The 18,363-nt window shown below is 42.0% G+C and overlaps 1 protein-coding gene across 3 annotated transcripts in view; it reads left to right on the top strand.

Annotated features, from left to right (window-relative positions):
- Positions 1-16,489: 16,489 nt before the first annotated feature.
- Positions 16,490-18,363, top strand: part of FYN (FYN proto-oncogene, Src family tyrosine kinase) — a 230,276-nt gene continuing 228,402 nt past the window's right edge. For all 3 annotated transcript variants that reach the window (XM_066247764.1, XM_066247766.1, XM_066247763.1), the window contains exon 1: positions 16,490-16,981. The gene's annotated coding sequence lies outside the window, so the exon portion shown is untranslated. The remainder of the gene's footprint in view (positions 16,982-18,363) is intronic.

The following is an 18,363-nucleotide window of genomic DNA, read 5'->3' as shown; positions in this document are numbered from 1 at the left end:
CTGTGCCTGGCCCCAGGCTCAGACACTCAACTGATAGTAACATCTCTACTTGGAGCTATCACAGGAATCTCAAATTTCACATGTTCTTAAAGAAACACTGATTCTCCCCACTTTTCCGCCAATCTTCCCTGTGGTAGAAAATGTCACCACCACTTTCAAAGCTACTTAGGTCAGGAATCTGAGGGTCATTTTTGGTTGCTCTTTTTCCTTTCCCACTCATAAGCAAGTCCAATTATTTCTCCTTCCAAAAATAGATCGTAACTCCTCTCTATCTCCTTTATAAACTTCAATCCACATCAACATCACCTAGCCCAGCCTACACAACCACAAATAACTTCCCATATTGTTACCTTGTTTATTCTCTTATATTTTTCTGGTCTGTTGTCCATAAAGCAGTTACAGGATGTTGTTGTTGTTGTTGTTGTTGTTTTTAGGATATGTTTTTTAAGTGGAAAATTTGATCGTGTTATTTTCCTGCTTAAAGCTCTTCATTGGAGTCCCATACTTTTCCAAATAAATTCCAAACCAGTTATTATGATATAAAAGGCTCTGCATGCCTTGATCCTCATCTACCTCTTTTACTTCATTCCTTAGCACTGTCTCTGCCTTCTCCTTTACACACTGGCCTCTTTTCCATTAATTAAAATCACGGAATGTTTTGCCATTCCAGGGCCTTTGCACATGCTATTCCCTTTAACCAGAATGCTCTTCCAACTTTCTGCCACCCTTCTTCACCTAGAAGGCTCCTTCTCATTCTAAAGGTCTTGGTTTATATGCCACTCCTCAGAGAGGTCTTCTGGTCACTCTATGAAAGCATGTCCCCTCCATATCCTTTGTTCTCTTCATAGCACAGTGCCTCCCCTATAGCAGTTTCTCAAGAAATATCTGTTGAATATAAATAAATGGATACTTTGACAATTTAATTTTTATTAGTGTTTTAATATTTTCTTGTTGATTTTCAAGAACATCAAGCGCTCAGTAGACAGTGTTATGTTGAGTTGTACATTAGAAACCTGTATGGTTTGGCAAACCACATGAACCCAATACATTTTTTAAAATGCTTTCTCTTTTGTACATTGTTCTGCTTTTTGGTCAACAGTGTTTTCCTTTTTTTATGTATGCAATTCTATCATTTTATTCCTCTCAGATTCAATCTCAGGTAACAAGCTTGGACAAGACTTACCCAGTCTATTATGGACTTGCCCATCAATATTCACCTTCATTTTCTTCTTTCAGGTACTTTAATATTTTAACATACTTATATTTTAATCTTAAATCCATTTGAAATTTGATCTGCTATGTATATGATATTAAATTTAACCCATCCCCATAATATTTACAATTATTACATTTATTTATGGCTGATTTGAATACTTGGTTATGTTCCAGTAATCATTAGAATGTTCCTTTTGTTTGTCTATCCCGTGTACACCAGTACCACTCTTTTATTATCTAATAAGGCCAGTACCCTTCCATTATTTAAAGGATTTTTTACGGGTAAGTTTAAACATTTTAAAAGGTATTCTCATTCATTTTTTTCTTTCCAGATAATCTCAAAAGAAAAATGCCCCAGACTGACCAGGCGGTGGCACAGTGGATAGAGCATTGAACTGGGATGCGGAAGACCCAGGTTTGAAACCCCGAGGTCGCCAGCTTGAGCACGGGCTCACCTGGTTTGAGCAAGACTCACCAGCTTGAGCCAAATGTCTCTGTCTTGAGCAAGGGGTCACTTGGTCTGCTGTAGCTACCTGGTCAAGGTATGTATGAGAAAGCAATCAGTGAACAACTAAGGTGCCGCAATGAAGAATTGATGCTTCTCATCTCTCTCTGTCTATCCCTATCTATTCCTCTCTCTGTCTTTCTCTCTCTCTGTCATAAAAAAAAATGCCCCAGTAGAATTTTAATTAGAATTATAATCAATTTATAGTTTAATTTAGGGGAAATTAAAATTTTATTATTATTTAGTCTTTTCTCTCAGGAACATAGTCACCTCTTCATTCAAACTTTTTATTTTTGATTCTCAGTAGAAATGTGCAGTTTTTATATACAGGCCCCACTCAAATTTTTTGTTAACATGTGGTAGACACTGCAGTGTACTGCCCACCAAATACCTTTGGCATTCCCATCTTCTTGCCAGGGGATACTTACTGGATATCCCTGTGCCTCTGTGAGGGGTCTTTTCTGGCCATCAGAGTGCACATAGCCTGTTGGCAGGACCAGTTGAAAATCAGGGGTTTATGTCCCTAAAAATACCTTTTCACTAATGATGACAGAGAATTAGTGGGTAAACACCCAGCTTCCTCTGCCTTCTGTCATATGCTCACGTTGTCTCTCACATGGGCCCTGTGCAGTGATGATCTATTTGCCCCTAGAAATAACTGGCTTGGTGATGCACCACCCTCTATAGACTTCTTCCCTTCCCAGTCTCCCATTCTCATTCTCAAACTGGGTTTCTAAGATCACTCTTCAATCAATAAACAACTCTAGCACTCATCCTTGTCTCAGGGCCAGCCTCAGGGCAAATCCAGACCAAGATATAAACCCTACTTATTTTTGGCTGCTATTGTAAATCGGACTTTTAAAAATGATAATTTCTAACCAAGTATGTAAGAAAGTTATTGATATCACTAGGGAACAAAATTTTTGTTGCATCCACAAAAACACTTGTTCGTATCTAATTCGAGCGTGCTGATCTCAAATCTGACATTATTTTTTCTCTGTAAGCTACAGGTTTTTTTGCAATTCAAGGTTTTAGGTTTTCATCTTATTGTAAAATTTTCAACATTTAGTTTACTTTTTTTTTTTGTATTTTTCTTAAGTTGGAAACGGGGAGGCAGTCAGACAGACTCCCGATGCGCCCTACCGGGATCCACCAGGCACGCCCACCAGGGGGCGATGCTCTGCCCATCTGGGGCGTTGCTCTGCCGCAATCAGAGCCATTCTAGCGCCTGAGGCAGAAGCCACAGAGGCATCCTCAGCACCCGGGCAAACTTTGCTCCAATGGAGCCTTGGCTGCGGGAGGGGAAGAGAGAGACAGAGAGGAAGGAGAGGGGGAGGGGTGGAGAAGCAGATGGGCGCTTCTCCTGTGTTCCCTGGCCGGGAATCGAACCCAGGACTCCTGCACGCCAGGCCAACGCTCTATCACTGAGCCAACCAGCCAGGGCCTCAACATTTAGTTTAACATAATGAAGTAGAATGTCTTCTTGGGCACCATCTTTGTGAAAATATAATAATTTATATAATGCAATAAATACACTAATACACTAAAAGATATGATTGCATTAGAATTTGTCTACAATTTCAAAATAGAACATATTAAAACACTTATTTTAATCATAAAATTTGCACAAAACTTATTTAAATTCTATTCAGGCAAAAATTTGCATTTGTAGCTCTTGCGTTTGTGTGCTTGTTGAGGACAATCTCGTTTGATGCTCCAGCAGTAGTCTGCTCATCACTAACAGCTCCAAGATTTTCAGGAAACTTATCAAGGTGACTGTTCAGAAAGTGAATCTTAATGCTCATGTTACATTCAATGTCATGGAAAGCCAACAGTATCCTTTGAACCAAAAGTTCATAGTTTTCTGCTTTTTTTGTTGCCAAGGAAGTTCTTTGTAACTGCCACAAAAGACTGCCATGCTGCTTTCTCCTCCTTATTCATCTTCCTGGCAAATTCTTCATCACATATGAGGGTTTGAATTTAAAGTCCATCGAATACACCTGCTTTTATCTTCTCGAAAGATAAGGCAGGAAAAGCAGAAATAATATGTTGAAAGCATTCACTTTCTCTATTCAAAACCTGAACAAACTGCTTCATTAAGACAAGTTTGATGTGAAGTAGGGGAAAAAATGATCCTGTCTCGATTAACTACAGGTTCATTCACAATATTTTGCATCCCTACTTCCAGAGTTTCACGTTTCGGCCACTCATTCTGTGTCCAGTGTTTCTCCCGAGCTCGGCTGTCCCACAAACACAGAAAGCAGGGATACTTCGTGAAAACTTTCTGTTGTCCTAGCAGGATATTTACCATTTTAAGATCCACACAAATGATCCAGTTATGCTCCTCATACTTCAGAAAGTCGAGGACAATTTTTTTTTGTATTTTTCTGAAGTTGGAAGTAGGGAAGCAGTCAGACAGACTCCCGCATGCGCCCGACCAGGATCCACCTGGCATGCACACCAGGGGGTGATGTTCTGCCCATCTGGGGTGTCGCTCTGTTGCAACCAGAGCCATTCTAGTGCCTGAGGCAGAGGCCACAGAGCCATCCTCAGCACCCGGGCAAACTTTGCTCCAATGGAGCCTTGGCTGCGGGAGGGGAAGAGAGAGACAGAGAGGAAGGAGAGGGGGAGGGGTGGAGAAGCAGATGGGCGCTTCTCCTGTGTTCCCTGGCCAGGAATCGAACCCAGGACTCCTGCACGCCAGGCCGACACTCTACCACTGAGCCAACCGGCCAGGGCTAGTGGAGGACAATTTTTATGTCATTCTTACTAAGTCATTCAATTCGGGTTGGCTAAACTGCGGAGGGGTTAATGACCGCTTGGAATCAGAAGAAGACCCTTCAGATTCTACAACCACTTCCTCATGCATCTTATCAAAATACACTTGATCACTATGTTTACTTTCTTCGCCCTTAGAAGAAATAAAACCATTGAAAACTAGAACCGGGAGTGTCTCAAAGTGTGGGATAGGTTGTATTGCTGAAGGAATATTAGGATATGCGATCATATGCCATTTTTTTTCTTGCCAATGCCCTTTGTATGGATCAGACAGAAATAACAGTCACTGCTGTGGTCCTTAGGTTCATACCAAACCATAGGAATATCAAAAGGCATTCCTTTGTGTTTTTCTTTTGTCCAGTCACGAAGCATTTCCTCACAATTATGACACACAATATGAGGAGCCCAATTCTTGTCTTGATCGCCAAGGGGAACTTGAAAATAGGCAATATATGCATGCGTCACAAATGATGAAATATTGCACCTTTGACGTTGAAGTGTGTCAAAGCTACATATATAACAGAAGGTGTCAGGGCTATTCTTACATTTATGCTTATTCGAAGAAGCCATGATTTAATCTTAAAACAAAATAAAAGGGTGCTTTTATCAGATAATTTTTTACATTTAAAAACAACTACAATTATGTAAAAGTGATGTTTATAAAACATTAATTGCCTTGTGGTTATGTTCAATCCAAGAGTTATTGCCCTTTAACTCCAATTTAAAAACCAATGCATGCCATTAACTGTAACAAAAAAAAATTAAAATTGCATAAAAACTAGAGTATGCACCAAAAACGAATTTTAGATTTGGAATCAGCGATGCAGAAATATATAGAAACAGTTCTAAAACCTCATGCAACCGAAAATGAGAAAAAATTGTTCCCCAATGTATTTTGTCTATGGTAGAGATATATGTGCATATAATGACATGTTCAAACACAAGTTTTTTCAGGGAAAACGAATAGTACCGTTAAATTGTTTTACACATATATTCTAATGTGGTGCAAATTACTGTATATGCTATGTCTGTACAGATAGACTGTGTAGACTTGCATGTCAATCCCCATGTATACAGTATTTTACAAGCAATTTGGAGAATTTTCAAGAGTGATTTTGAGTACCCACAACTTTCACTTCACTCACTGTTTTTAGAAACTAACCTCATGATCTTTGGCAACTGACTTCCTTATTGTACTCATTTATTAGTTTTAAGAGTGTTTCAGTTTATTCTCTTGGTGTTTCTAGGTAGACAATCACATCAATAAGAAATAATAAAAATTTTATCTCCTTTCCATTACTTAGATGTATGATTTATTCATCTTGTTTTATTGCAGTTACTAGAATTTCCAGAATAATGTTAAGTTTTAGTGGTGAAAGGAATATCCTTATCTAATTTCAGATTAGAATAGAAACAGAATGTTTCTCTTCCTACTGAGAAACAGTGTATGTGTGTGACAAAATATTTCAGGAATACTTATAGCTTATCCAAAGGCAATTAAATGAAATAAATGATAAATTGAATGAGGAAGGAATAAATTTTAGTTTTACCACAGTATGAAATATTTTCTAATTTTCCAATAGACTATCTTTAGTAAACTCAATTTTCTTGATTTAAAATGACTATAATTCCTATAAACTCATTAATAATTTAATCTATTTAAGATAATCTCTGGCTGAGTTCATTTCATTGGACTTTTCATACCATAGATCATATAAAAAACATTGCTTATTCAGATTGATCTGAGACTTTCAAAACATAGGGCAGTTGACCTTGATTTATAAGCTGGAAAAATTAAACCTCTAATTGTTACAGGAATCTGAGTTTCTATACCCACACATGCCACATTCTCATACCATACATAACTATTTTTGTTCCTTTATTGATTATGACAGACCTAGGTATTTTCACATAAATAACAAAAATACAAAAATTTGAGATACTTTTAAAATTTGTAAGTAATATCAGCTAGCCTTCTCTAAATTTCATTTTGAGTGTTCTCTACTAACATGGCCAGCATTTTGTCTTGTTCATTTTATTTATTTATTTGTTTGTTTGTTTGTTTGTTTTACAGAGACAGAGAGAGTCAGAGAAAGGGATAGATAGGGACAGAAAGACAGGAGTGAAGAGAGATGAGAAGCATCAATCATCAGTTTTTCGTTGCGACACCTTAGTTGTTCATTGATTGATTTCTCATATGTGCCTTGACCGTGGGCCTTCAGCAGACCGAGTAACCCCTTGCTTGAGCCAGTGACTTTGGGTCCAAGCTGGTGAGCTTTGCTCAAACCAGATGAGCCTGCACTCCAGCTGGCGACCTTGGGGTCTCGAACCTGGGTCCTCCGCATCCCAGTTCAATGCTCTATCCACTGTGCCACTGCCTGGTCAGGCTGTCTTGTTCATTTTAAAAGCTATCATTCTTTATCAGACCAGACACTAACGAAGGTGGGAGATCATCATGCTGGGGCAGAGTCAGATGGCGCCAGTGCCAAATTAGCATCCATACTTGTGGTTAGTGTTTGAAGAAAAAACTTCTTCCTTGAGAAATCCCAGTTGCAAATTTTTATTCTTCAGAAATTTTCAAGTCTTATGCCTCATGGATAGATAGATATATTTTGAAAATTTCTCAGTCCACCTTATTCTTCTCTTATCTCCTATTTTCCCCAGATTAGTTAAAGCAGGTTTCGGCTCAACTATGCTAAAGTGGAAGACAAAAGGAAAATAAACACTTTATACCATGCCCAAAATATATAATCTACTTGAAGGCATAATCAATTACAAGTATCTCAATTTATTTAACTAGCCATCTACTGATGGATATTTAAGATGCTTCAATCATTTGTGATTACAAAAATGCTGAAATTGTTCTTTATATGCACACCATTTTATGCATGTGTAAAAATATCTGGCTACCTGGAACATAAGAAGATACATCTTGAACAAATTTTGAGATACCTCAGTGAGTCCACGTAGGATTTGGCTAAGCCAAGTTAGAAGAAAAGAAACCAAAATGCTGAAAGAGGCTCAGCATCAGGACTTTATAGATAGTCTCCCCAGATCACTGCTCAGTTTTACCATCTCCTAATGTAAGTACACTGACCAGATGTTCACAACTAGCCTCCATTTTCCAGCTCCTCTGTATGTAGGTGTGGCCAGATGACTATTTCTGGCCAATAGAATGTGAGCAGAAATGATATATTTTAGTTTTAGGTCTAACCCTTAAAACTTGCCATGCAATTTTCTTCTTCTTCCTTATTTATTTATTTATTTAGTTTCCCAGTGCAATGAAAAGAATCCAGGAAAATCCTGGTTGAAGGGAGTCTGTGTTCCTTAATCCTTTGGTAAAATGTTGCCTGACAAAAACCTAATTGGACTGTGACTTGAGAGAAAAATAAAGCTCTGATATGTAAAGTCACAGAGTTATGGGGGTTCTTTGTTATAGCAGTTGGTTTTCTTAACTAATTCATCCAGGTCTGTGTATCTCTGATCAATTTTTCAAATTCCTAGTAAATAATACTGGGCTCATTCTGGAATAAGTGCCTACCCCTGATCATTTGATTATGACTAGGCTGGGATATTAGAGGGTCACTCCATAGAGACATGGCCTCCAGACACCCACCCCAGGGTCTGAGAGTTATTCCAAGAGCAGGAATCACTGTGAGCTGAGAAGCCAGTATAAGAGTTTTTCTACATGAAGGATGATTACAAACAGGAAGAGGCCAAGACTGACTGAGCCTTTTATGCTGGTTCTCAAGGGAGGAAGGAACAAGCTTAAAAATTCTATCCATCTTCCTCTTCCTCAGGAGCTTCAGATCCCTATAAGACTATCATAAGTCCTTCACTCTCAGAGACAATCAACTTTCCCATGGGAAATGCAGAATAAATGAAAGTTAAAAGATCATTCATGGCCCTGGCCGGTTGGCTCAGTGGTAGAGCGTTGGCCTGGCGTGCAAGAGTCCTGGGTTCGATTCCCAGCCAGGGCACACAGGAGAAGTGCCCATCTGCTTCTCCACCCCTCCCCCTCTCCTTCCTCTCTGTCTCTCTCTTCCCCTCCCACAGCCAAGGCTCCATTGGAGCAAAGTTTGCCCGGGCACTGAAGATGGCTGTGTGGCCTCTGCCTCAGGTGCTGGAATGGCTCTGGTTGCAACAGAGAAACGCCCCAGATTGGCGTGCCTGGTGGATCCCGGTCGGGCGCATGCGGGAGTCTGTCTGACTGTCTCCCCGTTTCCAACTTCAGATAAATACAAAAAAAAAAAAAAAGATCATTCATGTGAGACATTATATTCAAGCAGATATTGTGTATCTTGCTGGGAAAATATACACAAGCTTGGTCTTGTGGGACCAAGCTTGTTGTCCTCTTGCTAGGGAACAGAATCATTACTGGATTAAATTCCTGTTAAGTGAGTAGTAACACTCAATCATGGAACACTGAGTCTGACCAGGCAGTGGCGCAGTAGATAAAGTGTCAACCTGGGACACTGAGGACACAAGTCCAAAACTCTGAGGTCACTGGTATGAGTGCAGGCTCATCTGGCTTGAGCACGGGCTTACCAGCTTGCATGCGAGATTGCTGGCTTGAGCGTGGGATCATAGACATGACCCCATGGTGGCTGCCTTGAGCCCAAAGGTCACTGGCTTGAAACCCAAGGTTGCTGGCTTGAGCAAAGTATCACTGGCTCATATGAGAAAGCAATCAATGAACTAAAGTGCTGCAACTATGAGTTGATGCTTCTCATCTCTCTCCTTGTCTGTCTTTTCCTGTCTGCCCCCCTCTCTCCACTTTCTTTCTCTCTCTGACTAAAACAACAAACAAACAAACAAAAAACCCCTAAAACATCGAGGTTCACAAAGGAATGGGTGAAGAATTACAAGGGGCATTTGTAATTTTAAAGTTCTGGCCCAGCATCCCACCTCCCTTACTATTTTGGGAAGAGTCCTATTACCTGAGTTGGTTGGGGACAAGGCCTTCCAATTTTCCACAGAAGCTGAAGAAAACCAACTCCCACTCCTCTGCCTCCAGTTCTCCAACCTCCACTGACAGCTACAGCAAATGACAGGAGGATGAAGAGATAGCTTAGAATTCACCTCCAGTAGTGGCAGAAGTCCTTGGTAGTATAAGGTCTCCAATAGAGCATCCTAACTCCTTTTCAGACATGTTTCTCTCTAGTGAATCTTGATTCTCGCTTATTTTCTGAGCCTGGTTTTCACCTTTCCAATCGATTCTATGAGCTACCCAGTATCTTTCTAAGAAATTCCTTTCCTGCTTAAGTTAGACGTAGTTCGTTTCTAATGCTTGTAACAAAGAACTTTGACTTGATATAATAATTTTCTCTTTCCTTCTGTTTATTCTTTTCCCTTGACAACCTGACAGACAGAATATTTGAATTCTTGAAAGTGGCAAGATAAATGTTATAAAATCCAAGTGTTATACAGCTGTAGATCCCTAAAATAATTAGAAAGCTGAGACATTACCTTTTTTAAATTTGGGACAACAACAGACTATGACCAGAAGAATATCTGAATCACTGAGGGCACACTTTAGGAGGTATAGCAGATCGCGCACACACGTGCACACGCACACACACCATACCTGTTGGCCTCACTGTGCAGCTTTTGAGTGTCTTCCCTGGGGGGGGGGGGGGGGAGGAGCAAGTCAGGCTCATTTGACTCAAATAAGATCAGGCCTGGCCAACCTATGCCTGCAAAGAGGAACTCTGAAGGCCTCTGATCAGATTATCTGCACAAGGGTGAGACTTTCTCATGTCTCAGCTACACGGATGTCTCAAGCACCATTGCTGCAGAGTAGAGTCAGGAAGTATGTAGATAAGAGTGGGTAGTCACGAAAGGGCCAGGGTGGGAGGTACAACTAGTTAGGGCACAAAAGAAAAGATGAGCCATCTTATAACAAGGAAGCCTCCTTTGTCAGAAGGGGTCCCATAGGCCATCTGTTGGAAGATAACTACTACATGAAATTAAGTATTTCTATCTATACCGTCAGGGTTGACTAAGTCTCATTTTCTGACATTTGAACCATACCAGGTAATAACCCAGGCCTACTTTGGGGAGTCAGTCAAATAATCAAAGAAGACTATCTTTGGTTGCCACCAACCTTCCTACTTTCCCTGTGGTCTGGCTGGGATACAGGCCTCTTCTTCTGTAGGCCCAATCCTTCCTGGCAGGCCTGGCTTGCCCAGTATTAGGCTGACATGTTGAGAGCCCCGGCAGCGGTCCAGTGGATGTGGGCTCTAAAACCATGTTCATAATAACTCTACTATGTCTATTCAGCTCAGTCTCCACCTTTTTAAAAGGGAAGAAAACTGGAGAGCCACACACCAAGAGGTACCCGCTGTGGCCCTGCCAGGAGAAGCAACTATCCAGTTTGGACAAAGTGTAATAAGAGAAAGCCGATGTGCAAGCAGCACCCGAATCCCAGCCTCAGAAGCTCTGCTGGGCTTCTTGCAAAGACAGTTTTAACACCTCCTTCCCCTACCTTTTCCCAAGCTTAGGCAGGGGTGATGTGTACAAAGGGCCCTTCCCTTTCCACGTGAGATTTTCCCAGGATCTTCTCCCCCTGACTCAAGGCAAGCTGTAAACCAGTGTGCTTTAAACCTTTGGCTATGTTCTGAACATCAGAGATTTTAAAATATGCAGTTTTTTCTATAAGAACTTGATGATCAGTCAAAAGTATGAGTTTCTCGGTAAACCAGGTGTGCCAAGTGCAGAGTGGTTAGCCCAGGGACCAGTTTGCCAGCGGTCTCCTGCTGTGAGAGCAAAGTATTTTGAGTCATTCTTACAAATTCCAGGATATCCTCCAGAAGCTAGAAGGTGGCTACTGGCGATGGACAGGAAACCTCTCCTGGGAGAAAAAAAAAGAATCAACCAATAAATGTGTAAATAAAGTGGAACAGCAACAACAACAAAACAGTTTTAATGTTTCTTCTGTTAATTAAGGGCCCAGTATAAAATGTTCAGAAAATTAAGGGGGGGAAATGACCTATAGACTGATAACTTGGAGAAAATTACTTTTTAAATTTTGTGTATGTACTTGCATATTTTTCTATGAAAAAAAATATGCACATGTTTTAAGACAATGTAATATGTAGGGGTGGGAAAAGTAAGTTTACAGTTGTGAGTATAGGAAACACAGAGTTTATTCTTGTATTACTGTTTATTAATTATTGTATTATTTTTCACCTGAACAACTGTAAAGCTACTTTTGCTCACCCTGTATAATGTAAACATACATACATACAAATATATACACATACACACCAATCTGTTTTTCATTTTTTTCTTAACAATTTATTGTGAAAATCTTTCCATATAAATAAATAAATGGCATCATTATCATTTTTATGGTTATATAGTGTTCTATAGATATAGCATAATTTATATTCCAAATCCAACTTTTTCCAATTTTTCAGAATTATAAACAGTGTTCTCATTACTAACATTCTTGACATATCTTTACAAAGTCATTCTATTCTTTCCCAGAAGTAGAATTGCTGGGTCAAAGGTATATATTTTTTAAGGGGCTTTTCATAAAGGTTGTTGAATTGTCCTCCAGAAATGTTACACCAATGAACACTCCCACTAGTATCCATTTCCCTACATCCTTTTATGTCTTTGACCAACAAGGCAGTTAAAAAACCGTACCTTTGCATTGCTTTGGTTATAAGGGAAGTTGAATCTCTTCTCACATTGACTGACCACTTTAGGATGCAATTCCTTTGCACACAATTTTCAGCTGGAGCATTCACCTTTATTTTCTCATTGATCTGTAAGAACTCTCCATTAAGATTCTTTTTTTCTTTTTTTTAAGATTTTTTTTTAAGACTTTATTTATTCATTTTGGACAGATGAGACAGAGAGAGAGAAGGGAGGAGCAGGATACATCAACTCCCATATGTGCCCCGACCAGGAAAGCCCAAGGTTTTGAACCGGCGTCCTCAGCATTCCAGGTCGATGCTTTATCCACTGTACCACCACAGGTCAGGCTCCATTAAGATTCTTATCTTCGCCATATGTAGTGCTATTGAATTGACACTTAACAGAAGATTAAAATTAAAGTGTAATAATAAAGCAAGAAATTATTTTAATAAAATTTAAAAATAAGGAAAATGGTACTTTAAAAGCAAGAGAATAAAAAAATTCAGTTGAGACAAAATGAAGGCCAGATAGAAATAGAAAATTCTGGAACAATGCCTACATTCTTATTCGTATAATATAAGCTGTTCATAAGAAAACAAAACAAAATTGGGATTGTAGAGTACAATATGACTTATCTCAGGTAAGCCAGAGATAGTGTCCTGGATCTTTAATCAAGGTCTCAGTAGCAACATGTACAGTAGATTAAAATAGGGAAGTGTATGCAGATCATTCACAGTGCTTTACATACTTGTTTAGACCATTAGCAAATCCTCCTTTTGAGGCCCAGTCCATTTAAAGCTACATTTAAGAAGGGCAGCAGATAAATGGTCAGGCAAAGGAAAGAATTAAAAAAACAGGATGAAGTCTTGATGGAAGCAGGTTAATCTGATGAAATTAATTGCAGTCTCTTTTTTTGTCCACTAATTAGATTAAAAAGCTATTTGAATGAGAAAGCAATCAATGGAAAACTAAGATGCTGCAAGGAAGAATTGATGCTTCTCATCTCTCTCCCTTCCAGCCTGTCTGTCTCGCTAAACAAACAAACAAACAAACAAAAAACACAGAAGCTATTTGAGTTATGGACACTAAAAAGTGATTCCTCTTAAAGAAACCATAACAATAAGATGTCTCACCCCACCTACTCTAGACTTAATGTAAGAAAAATGGATTTTTACGTGGAATTTCACAGAGGTATATATCTATCTCAAGGGTGGTTTTCTGAGAATACACACAATTTATCTTTAAAAAAGAGGAAGATATGCTCAAACCGCTTCCATGTCCATTTAGTCTTTACAAAAGTAGTGTGAGATCCATTCTACTATTTCCCCATTTTATTATGTATGATAACACATGATTTGCCTCATCAAGATGCTCTCAACAGACTCACTGTGGAGCTGTAATTAAAAACAACTCTAGAACAGTGCTGTCCATAGAAACTTAATGTGAGCCACATGTTAGTTTAAATTTTCTAGTAGCTTCATTAAAAAATTAAAAGAAATAGGTGAATTAACTTTAATAATACATTTTATTTAGCACAATATTTTCAGACTATTCTCTTTTTAGCATGCAGTAAATATAAAAATTAATGTTTTCTTTTCATGCTAAATTTCTGAAATCTCATATGTCTTTTACATTTACAGCACATATCAATATAGGCTAGTCAAATTTCAGATATTCAAATACATGTCAAGTACTTAACAGCCATATGTGGCTAGTGGTTACTACAATTGACAGCTCAGTTCTAGACCAGTGGTTCTCAATGTGTGGTAGGTACCCAGACCAGCATCATCATCACCTTGGAACTGCTAGAAGTGCAAATTCTTGGGCCCCATTCCAAATCTACTGAATCAGACCCTCTGGGGTGAGGCCCACCAATCAGAATTACTTTCTGATAATTCTGATATACTCTAAGTCTAAGGTTTGAGAACCATTGCTCTAGACCAGTGATTTTCAATCTTTTTACAGTGGCTCGTGACCTAGTCAGTGGGAAACAGAAACAGGCAAGGAATACAGTTTTATCTTACAACTCATAATAGTGCAACATGATACAAGCTGGTACTTGATTTCTGAACTCCACATGTACAATGCGTTGAATACAAAATAAAGTTTGAATGCTTTTTGTCTATTTCACTTGATTTTTAAATGCTCTGCACAGTGCAAAATGTTGTGCCAACAAGCCTACAAGTTCTAAAGATATCTAAGACAACCTCAATCGTATTTTCATGGATGATACAGGCTGATAAGTGGCAATCACCCTGGGCAGAGGCAAATTCAACTAAGATCATTAGGTCTATAATCTTCATAGAACATCAGGGTGGTTTACTCTTTCACAGACCTGTATAAAATTTCTGGCAGACCGACATCAGACTGGTGGTTGAAAAACACTGCTTGGACAATTGCATTCAAATGTACCTAGTCAGCCATGACAGAGTAGTACTGAAGAGCAGTCCCTTCTTTTGAGATAAACAGTTCTCTTCTGTGGAAATCTTCTCATACTAGTTTTGGTTCCATTTTTTGGGACTATGGAATGAATTAACAGGCACATAATTTAAACATAGTTTCATTTATCATTATGTTTAAGGAGAAAATAAAACAGTAACTATTCTATACTATCACCTTGAGTTTAGTTCCTTTTTTTTTTTTAATTCAGTGACAGGAGGGGAGGCAGAGAGACAAACTCCCGCATGCGCCCCAACCGGGAACCACCCTGGCATAGGGGACAGTGCTCTGCCCATCTGGGGCATTGCTCAGCAACCAAGCTCTTCTTAGCACCAGAGGCAGAGGCCATGGAGCCATCCTCAGCACCTGGGCCAACTCACTCCAATCAAGCCATGACTGCAGGAGGGGAAGAAGGGGGTGGAACAGAGAGAGAAAGCAAGAGGAGGAGGGGTGGAGAAGCAGATGGGCACTTTTCCTGCACACCCTGACTGGGAATCAAACCCAGGACATTTACATGCCGGCTAACACCCTACCACTGAGCCAACCAGCCAGGGCCTAGTTTTGTTCCTAACTTCCCTTGTCCTCATCCATAACATAGGGATTCTTTAACATGTTAGTAACTTTTAAAAAAAGTACTGTGTACAAAAAAAAACAAAACAAAAAACCAACCCTCACCAAAAATGACTGACATTTTAAAACTACAAGTAAAAAATTATTGGGCAGGAAAAGGAATGTTATAGCTTTATAGCACAGAAGCAGAAGCCAATTCATTTATATTTCTCAAAACATTAGATGTGCTGCTCGTGGGGGGGCGGGTTGGAGGAAAGTTCTTGCCAAAATCATTAAGGAAAATGAATCTGAGCATGTCTTAAAGCAGAACTTTCAGTAAACAGGAATTACCTATAAAGAAAATCAGGAAGCCAAAGTGTTTCTTTTTATGAAGTTACATCCTGCCATAGAAAAGCTGGATAGGAAATAAATACTGATGCACTCCCAACCGTACACTAAACAGACTATAATTCCGTGAAGGAAAATCTGAGCCAAAGCTCAGACTCAGTGAAGGAAAGAAAACATAAGAAGCCTAAATGTCATGAGAAGCCAAAGATAACCAATGGCTACAATTAAACATGATTTGGAAAAAAACTGTACAAACACATCTCTACTCCATGATTGTACATTTCTCAATCACTGCCTGCCCTCTCCGCCCTCTGCCCCCATTTCAGTAATAATTCCTCCAGTCATTTGCTGGAAAATAAATATATATGTGTGTGGGTGTCCACGAAAATAGGAGACTGATAAATTAGTCCTAATTTCCCCCCTCCTCCTGATTATTATTATTGATAATATTGTGCGTTTCCAAGGTTCTCTTTTCTTTTCCAGGATTTTGTGATGAGATTCTACCTTTTTCTGCACTCTTTTAGTTTGGTCAGAGAAAACGGTTTCACCGCCCTAATACTTAGCCAATTTACCCTTCCACCTTCAGATAAAAAGACACCAGAAAGGCAAGATAGCCCTTTCTAGAGGCAGGTTCCCGTGGTTTACGGGGATGGCAGATGTCTTTCTGCAGTGACAGCTGCAACCTTGCAAAGCAGAAACTGCAGTTCACCCTCTCCTCTCCTTTCCCCGCCCTAACTCACCACCTCACAAGTCCACACAATACTCAACCACACACACACAACTCCAACCTCGCATCTCCTCTCAACACACTCAACACGCCAGGACGCCGGCTGCCACAGTAATGCTCAACCCACTTGGTCGGTGGCCCCACCCACTCCAGTCCCGCCCCCGTCCCAACACCAATGGTCGCCGCGTGTAGCGCCTGGAGGCGCCGATAATAGGGTAGAGCCGTCTGCCACTCTTAAGATGTGTCCCGCCTCCTCCTCTCTCAGGGCTGGGGCTTGAGGGGCAGGAGCATCAGCGCGAGTAGCTGCGAGCAGCCGCGGCCGCGGCGGCGCGTCGTTGCAGTTGCGCCATCTGTCAAGAGCCGAGCGGGTGGGGAGGGGGCTGCCGCGGGAGAGGAGGAGGGGTCGTCGTAAACCGAAAGCCGCTGAGACCCGCCCGCCCGCCGGCCGCAGGAACAGAGGCGAGGCTGCTCTAGGAGCCGCGCGTCGCCCGCCGTCCGGGCGCGCGGCGCTTCACCCCGCGCACGGAGGGCTCCCCGGGCGCACACAAAGCCGCCGGCTGCACCGCACCGCCCGGCGGCCGCCGCCCGCGCCAGAAAGCGATCGGGCCGCCGGGCCGGGGATACCTGGCGCCGCCCCCTCGGCGCTCTCAATAAGGCCCACCGGCTCCCGATCCCGCCGGAGCCACCAGAACCTCCGGAGCCGCCTTGGCCGTGCTGGAGGAGGGCGGGGAGAGGACCATGTGAATGGGTTCCGGAGCCTGAGCGCCGCACAGGTAAGCGGCCGGGGATGCGCGGCAAGAGGCCGCGGGGATGCTGCGGGGACTCGGGCAGCCGGCGCCCCAGCGCACCGCTGCTCTCGCGGTTGGGCCCCGCGCTGCAGTCTTCCGCCTGCCGCCGCCTCCTGGGCGCCCCGCGGGGCTGCCGGGCAGCTGGCCCAGCTCGGAGTCTTCCCGCTGCCGAGCCGGAGGCGCCCCTGCGGGGTGCGGCCCCGAGGTAACGCAGGGATGGGGGCCCATTTTCTCGCCCACGAGCGGGTGCAGGGTGAGAATAGGAATTGGCTAAGAGGCGAGGTTAGCCTAGACTCCACCCTCGCCCTCCTTTCGGGGCCCCCCGCGGGGACCCGGGCCTGTGTGTGTTGTTTTAATGTCAAGGATGATGTAATCACTTAATAATTGATGCCCCGTGCTGCTTCCCTTCCCACCCCACCCCTGCCCCACTCCTCCACCTCTCGGCCTCCTCCTGCGGCCGTCGCCTTCCCCATCGCATCCTCCTGCCTATTTCTGGCACCTCCCTTGCACTTCCCCCATCCTCCCCTTCACTCTTCCTGTGCCACCACCCACCCACCCTTTCCCTGTCCCCAGTGCTGCCGGAGCCTTCGCTCCTCTTCCTCTGCTCCCCACCCTTTCTCCTCCCTTCCCTGCGCCCCGAATTTCCTCTCTACTTCCCTAGATCGATGACTGTTTTTGTTTGGTCGCCTCCTCTCTCTTATCTCTGCGGCCACAAGCGGAGGGGACTGGGCCAGAAAAGGCCATGGAGCTTGGGCCCAGGCGGAGATTTGCTGGGACTCAGTGAGAAGAGGAATAATAAAATCACCCTTCTTGCCCCTTCTCCCACAATAAATCACACAGACTCTCCGTGTGTGCGTGTGCGTGTGTGAGTGTGTGTGTGACACAAAGAGCTCTTTCAGTGCACAGAGAGGAGACGCACAAAGTACCCAAGGATGGGTGCAGTGCTTCTTGTTTCTCTTCTCTGGGGCTTCCCTTTCTCACAGATAAAGCAGTTGATCTCTCTGAGAGTCTTTCCTGCCACACTTACCAAAAAATAAATGGCCCCAGATGCAAGGTGGCAGGTGCTAGCATTTTGCTGTATTCATGGGCCGGTAGTGTTGGCTGGCAGCTGCAGTATTTCTTAGATTTAAGGGGGAAATTATTCCAGCCATCTTAAGAGTGCCATTACTTTCAAGGTGCCCCCTCCCCCAGTCTTTTGGGCAAAGGTACTAAGAGCTGAGGTAAGATGAACTGATCTTGGGGCAGGAAATTTGTTTCTGAGAATTAGTCTACAGAGTGCTTAAGTCTTGAAATCTTATCTGCCCAGTGGTTTTGCTTTGCCCTTATGTTTAAACAAGTTTCTGGTGGCATTGATAACAGCATTAAGT

This window comes from Saccopteryx bilineata, chromosome 12 (assembly GCF_036850765.1).
Source record: "Saccopteryx bilineata isolate mSacBil1 chromosome 12, mSacBil1_pri_phased_curated, whole genome shotgun sequence".
Classification (NCBI taxonomy): domain Eukaryota; kingdom Metazoa; phylum Chordata; class Mammalia; order Chiroptera; family Emballonuridae; genus Saccopteryx; species Saccopteryx bilineata.
The sequence above is the reverse complement of the archived record's forward strand: the minus strand, read 5'-3'. Positions and strand labels throughout refer to the sequence as shown.